The sequence below is a fragment of the Capsicum annuum genome, chromosome 7 (assembly GCF_002878395.1).
Source record: "Capsicum annuum cultivar UCD-10X-F1 chromosome 7, UCD10Xv1.1, whole genome shotgun sequence".
NCBI lineage: Eukaryota > Viridiplantae > Streptophyta > Magnoliopsida > Solanales > Solanaceae > Capsicum > Capsicum annuum.
In genome coordinates, this window is record NC_061117.1 from 196,468,900 (window position 1) to 196,477,412 (window position 8,513).

The 8,513-nt window shown below is 38.1% G+C and overlaps 1 pseudogene; it reads left to right on the forward strand.

The window, feature by feature from the left end:
- Nucleotides 1-446: 446 nt before the first annotated feature.
- Nucleotides 447-3,222, forward strand: LOC124885859 (annotated as a pseudogene).
- The last annotated feature ends 5,291 nt before the right edge of the window (nucleotides 3,223-8,513 follow it).

The window sequence follows — 8,513 nt, forward strand, 5'->3', positions numbered from 1 at the left end:
ATTATATTTTCAATTTTGATAAATTTACAGCTGAGAATGGGAACACAATCAAAAGTGTTGTAGCTAACCTCATCGTAGACTTGTCAAAACAAATGAATATGCATGCTCAATTTGAAAGTCAGTTTGTGGATATGAAGAGAGAGCTGAATCTCATGCTTTCGTATCTCACTGAAGCAAACAGGATGAAAGGAAACAACAAGCCTGTCAAGTCAATCTTATCTGAAATTGATGGACTAATTTATGAAGTAGATAATGTGATCACGGATTGCCAAATTCGTGAAGACTATCTGAAGATGAAAGGAAATCCTTCTTGCTTATTTCCATCTCCAAGAGAGATTTTCAGAAACAACACTGGAAGGAAACTGACAGAACTCAATAAGGAGATAGTGAAAAATGCATCAGAAACTGAGGATCTTTGTTGGTCCAATAATTGAACAATTAATAAGTGACCATAGCAACAGCAGACAGACTAGATGGACCTCACACATTTTTGATGAATCTCAAATTGTGGGGTTATCAGAAGATACAAGAAAAATCAAAGAATGGATCCTACCTCATAGCAAGTTACTACATCGCATTGGCATTGTAGGGATGATGGATGGTTTATGTAAAACCACAATTGCGCAAAAGATCTTCAGTGACAGACAAGTGAATGTGAGTTTTCAAAAGAAAGTTTGGGTTTCAATATCTCAAACTTACGATGAGTTTGACATCATGAAGGGAATTTTAAGACAGCTGAATGTAGATGACAGTAGAACTGATAAAGAAGACTTGGTAAACAGAATTCTTAAAGCTCTTTCACATAAGTCATACCTAATTTTCATGGATGATGTTTGGAGTATTGATGATGAATGGTGGGATAGGATCTCAAGGGGATTACCCAAGTTCTTAGAGCACACAAGTTGTATTATAATCACATCAAGAAATGAGGATATAGTCAAGAGGATGGGAGCGGCAAAATCAAGAATTCATCAACCAAGATTTTTCAATGATGAATAGAGTTGGCGGTTGTTTTGCAAAGCTGCATTTTTGCCATCTAAAAGGAAGTGCAATGCTCAATTAGAGAAAGTTGGAAGAGATATTGTGCACAAATATCATGGTCTTCCTCTAGCCATCAAGACCACAAGTAGGATGTTATCATTAATGCCACATTCACAGTGGACAAGGAGATGTGAAAATTTTTGAGACAAATTGCTATCGGATTGTGTAAGCAATATCTCTGTAATTGAGGCTTCTTTGCAAGTAAGTTATGATGAGCTTCCTTCTTATCTAAAACAGTGAATATTATGCTTCTCAATCTATCCAGGTGGTGTATGCTTATGCGAATGATGTAGTATGTATTGATGAGTCGCGTGAAGGTGTTAATGATAAGCTGGATGTTTGGAGACAAACTCTGGAGTCTAAAGGGTTATGGTTGAGTATGACCAAGATGGAGTACTTGGAGTGCAAGTTTAGTGACTCGAGGCAAGAGGAGGAGGTGGTAGTGAAGTTGGATTCCAGGCAGTTTGCAAGAGGGATAGTTTTAAGTACCTTGGGTCTACGATTTAGGGGAACGGAGTGATAGATGCGGATGTATCTCATCGTTTGGGGTAATTTGGATGAAATGGAGGCTCGCTTCGGGAATATTATGTGATAAGAAGGTGCCCCATAAGATGAAAGGAAAATTCTATTAGAGTTGCAGTCCGGCTGGCTATGCTTTATGGAGCGGAGTGTTGGGCAGTTAAGAATTCTCATATCCAAAAGTTGAAGGTGGAGAAAATAAGGATGTTGCGTTGGATGTGCGGATTTACTAGGGCTGACGGGGTTAGTAATGAGATTATTCGGGAGAAGGTGGGAGTGGTATCGGTGGAGGATAAAATGCAGGAAGTGAGATTGAGATGGTTTGGTCATGTGATGAGGAGGGGCACGGATGCCCCGATTCATAGGTGTGAGAGGTTGGCCTTGGATGGTTTCAAGCGGGGTAGGGGTAGACCAAAAAGATACTGGAGGAAAGTGATTAAACGTGACTTGCAACAACTACAACTGACTGATAACATGACCGTGGATAGGAAGGTATGGAGGAAAAGCATTAGGGTAGAGGGCTAAAGTGGGTGGATGAGTCGTAGTCAGTAGGTAGGAGGGCCTCAGTGTCCTTTTTTTTAGCAATGTACAGTTTTGTATGGATATCGTACCTATGTTATTTTTATCGTGTTTCAGGATTTTGATGTTTTATATACTATCCTTTATCTTGAGCCGGGGGTCTATCGGAAACAGCCTCTCTACCTCTTTAGAGGTAGTGGTATGGACTGCGTACACTCTGCTCTCCCCAGACTTCACAATGTGAGAATTTACTGGGTTTGTTGTTGTTGTTGTCAATCTATCCAGGTGACCATAAAATTGAGGCAGAACACTTGGTTCGTTGGTGGGTAGGGGAAGGATTGTTCGTCGTGATGACATAGAAACTGCAACAGATGTTTCTTTTAATTATTTGTCTGAACTGGTAAGTAGGTTCTTGGTTGAAGCTGTCCAAAGAAGAAACTTTTATGGCAGAGTTTACAGTTGCAAGATGCATGACATGGTGAGGGACATGACAATTCTAGTTGCAGAAGACGAGAAGTTCTCTAACTTTAATAGAGGCAGGCACATAGCCACCGTTAACTCTAGGCACTTGGGGGTCAACAAGGAAACAAGTTTCCAGTCCTTGGATGGGAACTCAAAGCTATGAGCATTTCTTCTCACTACAAAAAATTCCATTGGCTTCAACTGAAAAATTGCTCTTGCTGAAATCAAGACTCTTAGGGTCTTGGGCTTGTCATCTGTCAAGCAGACAATATATGTTTACTTGATCTATGGCAATGGATCACATCACTAATGCAATTAGCATATTTAAACCTAAGAGATGTTGTGAACCTAGTAGAAATTTCAGACACCGTGAGGAAGTTATGGGGCCTCCAAATACTGGTCCTGAGAGAAGGCAAGGAACTGAAAATCCTACCAACATCAATCACAACACTTCCAAGATTGGCAATTCTTGATGTTGGAGGTTGTCCAACTTTGTCATGTTTACCACAAGGTCTCTCTGGGGTTTCCAATCTTAAAGAGATGTATGGATTCAAGATACCGAGTTCAGCAACAACAAAAGTTTGTTGCCTTAGTGAGGTTTTGGCACTGAATCAACTTCGAATACTGCAATTAGAGATAACGAAGGAAAGCATGGTAGATGGGAGAGAATTGGCTGCATAGAAACAACTTCAACTACTGAGGGTGATACCAATCAACATAGGGGACAGTGAAAACAATAGCGCCATAAGGAAGCTGGATAACTTATCACCACCAACGTGCATTGAAGAATTATATCTAAAGCACTTCCTTGGAGAAACCACACCATCATGGATAAACCCCATTTCACTTTCCCAACTGCAGTACCTTTGCAACGAAGATTCAAGAGTGCTTAGTCACATAGTGAAAATTTCTGGGGAGACAATAAGGGTAACTGGAACGTTGAAAGACTCTGCTTGAAATTCCTGCCTAGGCTCGGTGAAACATGGGAAACATTCCAAACTGCAATGCCAGCCCTCAAATACTTAGATGTCAGCCACTGCAATTCGCTGAAAAATTTCCCATGTAATGTTAAGGGTATAGGATATTAGAGAACAACAGAGGAAGAGCAGGAAAACAAGGAAGAACAAGACGTGATTTTGTGTCACGGAGAATTTGATGACATCCACTAAAATTATAGGATTCCCAATCTTCAATTTCAGTACATAATTATGCATTTCTTTTTTTTTCGGGGGAGGGGAGGGGTCTGGAAAACTTATACCACATTATGTGTTAGCACAGTGATGACTTATTTGCTATTATGTTTGTTTGTTCCACAAAATATCAGCCCCCTATTTGATGAGTCGTTATTCAAATATAGTTTTCATGTAATAGACAGGTAAAAATTTGTATTGTTTGCTGATTTATATGAATGCGAATGATGAATCTTATGTTTCCACTCCTGTCCCTACCTTGGTGAATTTACCTAAACAACCGTCCACTCAACTATTTAAATTAAACATAGCTAGCACATGTATAATATGTGTGTGGTCTCAACAACCCTATGTTTTTCATCAACTTTTGTAATGACAATCTTGTTTTGCCAACAAAGAGTCGTTACACAACTACCATATGACATTTTCATCAGTTCTTAAAATGCAATTTTTGTAGGGGAAGTATGGTACAACAAGAGCTACTTCATTGACCAAGAAGGGACAGAGAGGTTAGAAATAGCAGAATCTTGGATGGCGAAAATGGTGGAATGAGGAGTGAAAAAGAAAATCTCCAAAGAGATTGGAGGAGAGTAGTTAAGATATTGAATCCATATTTTTTAATGACGAGAATTTGTACAACACTCTACCCTTACATCCTTAAAGCTTTGAACCCTATTTAATTCCCCCCGCCTTTGTGAATTGGGAGAGGTGGAATGTTATTAAAGGGTTATTGAAAGGATGCAGTGGATTGCTCCTTTACTCAGGAACCTATTCCCAGCCAGACGCACACAACAAGAACTAGGAGATGTATGAACTAAGAAGTGTAAGAATAAAGTAAATAGTGGACGCAAGATTTTTACGTGGAAATTCCTTGCGCAAAGGAGAAAAACCAGGACCTACATTTCTAACCTCCACTATACTCAAGCAAACTCTTGAACACTGACTCCAAGGATTAACCTCCTAATCCTTTGTTTCCTAGCAACAACTCTATTATAAGGAAACGCAAGCAGTACCTCTACTGCTTCAACCTCTAGCTAACTCTAACTGGACTCTATAAGCTAACTCTAGCTTGAACAATCACCTAATTCTAGATGAGTAAAATGAAAGGAGATACACCACAACACCTAGTGTAATCATAAGAAAGCATAGGCAAAAGTTCAAGAATAATAAACAAAGACTCAACTACAACAAGGAAGTAAAAATAAAACTCAATGAACAATTAGTTTCCTGCTACAGTGTGTAGTCTCTGATTTTAGCTTCAAAAGATATTTAGTTATGACAATATAGAAGCATTGATTTTCTTGTTGAGAAAGATAAGCAATATATAGTATGACACAAGAAAACCTAGGAGAAATCCTATAGGTTGAGGCAAAAAAGTGGAAGCAACTTTTTCCACTAACTTTTGTACTTTGTGTCAGTTGTGACCGTTGACCATAATAATGATAGATGAGCCCAACTTGTTCCCTAATTCATAGTAGCTTTGTGATCACAAAAACTCTAGAAAACAGTTCCCAATATTCAGAAGCATATAGTTTGTCAATCATCAAAACTAAGGACTTAACAATTTTCCCCTTTTGATGATGACAAACCTATGAAAGTATTCAACATTTTCAAAACATCCATACACACCACAGTCTACACCTCAACAACACACCACAAGACACAAGTCCATACCAAACCAATTTTCCAAATTAATTCCCCTATCACTGATACCTATAAGTATATAGGCATCCTACACCTTATTCCCCCTATTAATGAGCATCGAATTCCCCGCGAGTGAGAGAAATCCTATCTTCACTCTTGATCAACTATCTCCATTCTTAATCAACACAACCTTCACATCACCACCTATCCAGAGCAATGCAAGCTACACTTACATGAGCAGGAAAAAGTAGATAAGAAAAATAACAAATAACACCAAGATAACTCATGCAGGGACCAGGAGGTAGCATCATACACCATACAGATAGAGGCCCAAAATAAGAGAAAACAATAGTGCCTAGGAGAGAAAAAAAGGACTCCATATAAAAAAGATCAACCCCCACCCTTTGTGATACATACATGGATATATATTTTTTTGATAGTAAATGCATAGTAACAATGGATTCATGGGAAATGACTCTATAAAGAGTGACAAGTAGATGGCATTGTTGCTGGTAGAGAAGAATTATGGCCTCTTGTCCAGAATAGAGTGTGATACAAACCCAAATAGGTACTAGGTCCCTACATAATGTACTGAGACACTAAAGTATACAGTACTTGAAAGCTAGAGATCGGAGGAATATCTGTAAGCCATCTCTTATCCAAAGTCGGATAATGTGCAAGATTACCTAAAAGTTAGAAATTTAAAGGATATCTGTAATACACAAGATTATCCAAAGATGGATAATTTAAGGAAAATTTATAAATCGATCATCGGCTATAATCGGAGAGGTTATCATTCCACATACAACAAGTGATATAGGTAACCAAAAGAGTTGCCACTCCAGCACAAGATTACACGGTTGTAGAGACCATTCTGCATAAAGTATCGATGGTGTCCAAAAAGGCCACCACACTTTGAAGACAGATTCAACCGACAAATGTCATAATTATACAACAACCAAGAAGGCTATTGTGTTTGTTGCTTCTAGTTATTGCATTCCAAATAGGTACATGAAGAGATGACTCCGTTTTCAAGGCCACAACTCACACGGAGATATAGTAAAAGACCACCTGCATCTTTCATGAATTATGTTAGTACTAACACTTTTTGCTTGAGAAATTGTCGAGAGCATCCGAAAGGATGAAAATCTCAAATCAAAACCACAGGTGTGGACGACTCTAAAAGGACGCAGCACGATGTGGAACTATTTCTCAGCAGCAAAATGGGACATGGTATGGAAAGAGATGTCAAACTCTCTAGATGCGAGCTAAATGATGATCACCACCACCATCTAACCACTCCTCTATTAGAAGGCATGTGGATATTTTAGGATATTCTGGTCTCACCTTTACCTATGGGATGTTTGTTAACTTATACTGAGGGGAACTTTCTTTTTATTTTTTTTCAAATTTGGGTGGCAACACACTTAGAGTTTTGGAAATTATGTTCGGGTAAGTTCTTACCTATGGATGTGAAGAGCTCCACATTCATGGTTAAAATTTTACAAGCCTTTTTTCTTCAATTCGATCGACTTGTCACCCATCTTAAGCCAAAGATCATCTGAAATAAAAAACTATCTTTTCTACCGATTGAGTCGAACTACAAGCAGTCTGATTGCCTGAGTCTCGAGGATATGTAGGCTGTGATCTATGTAGAAAACTCGACTGCATTCCAACCTCCCCCCTAATCCCTCTATTCCCCAATTTCTCGATTTTATCAAAAACTCTAAAATCGAGATAACTTGTGAATTTTTTGAAAATCACGCTTAAAATCAAGATTTGTGAACTACAAGTGGCCTGAATTCTCATAAAATCTGAGATATGTAGGAAATCTGATACCGAGATTCGGCCATAACTCCATGAAACTCGTGCGAAAAAACAACCTCTCTTAGACACAAATTTATACAAAAATTAGGAATGTCAACCTCTCTTTTCCCAGGATTACTTGTATCCACCCTACCCAAAGGGAGGGGGCAGTTGTTGACACCTAATTTTTGCCCTCCGCGACTAAACTTAATCTTGAGTTTCTTTAATTTTTAATAAAATCGATATATTTATTTCCTCTGAATAAGAGTTTTGAAAGGTATATTTGTACGTGATTTTGTCACCTTAGGTAGCAATTATATATTATCATGCTCAATTATGCGATATTATACAATTGGATTACTTAAATGTTTACTCTATAGAATATCGGATTTTAGTTAAAAATTATTTTGAAACTAAGCACACTAATTAAAATCTTGATTTGAAAATGATCTATTTCAAAAATGGCTTATTCGGAGAAATGCTTACTTAATTTTATCAAATCAAAGAAGGTCGGGATTAAGCTAGTTGCTAAATTTGTTTTCAATCTTGACTCAATTTGGTCAATGTATTAAACTAGATTTAATTGAAGTTGATTTGGCTACAATTGCAATACAATTGGCCGATTAATCTTTAACTAAGTCAAAGTTTAAATACAATTGACTAAAGTCTTTATCAATAGGCTATTTATTAAATAGTTTAAACCTAATCCTAATTGAGGCTATGTCTTAAATAATTCCATCAGCCCAACAACAATAATTACCTACCCACCAGCCATTTTAAAAGGAGCCCAATCCATACTAAACCAACCCGGCCCAGCTCTTTAAAGACCCCTTTTCTTCTTCAAAAATGAGAAACCCTTAACCAAATCCAAACATTTAATTACCGTCAACCTAACCTCGACCCCTTCTCCACCCTAATATGGCAACCCATGGTCGAACTAACCCGCTTTCAACACAAATCAAATTCCACATGACCTAAATATCTGCGAAATAACTCGACCCAGCTGTACCCACACATTTCACGCATTCATAGTATGGGAAAACCTTGAATATTCTAGAAGCAAGCCTAGGTGTCTCATCCAACGTCCATATTCCGCGAATCTCGGGTACCATGGTACAAATTTGTGCACATCTGGTCATTTTTGATTGGTTTGGAATGGAATTTGTTTTACCCTTTTTTAATTGGTCCACCTATTCCGTTTTGTGGGAAAAATCCAAAGTTTTGGTACGGTACAGGTTCAAAAATGAGATGGCAGGAGGGAAAGGATTTTCATATCTTAAACCCTAGGGTTCCTTTTTTTGGGGATCCCGAAAATACCCGGGTTCTATCCTC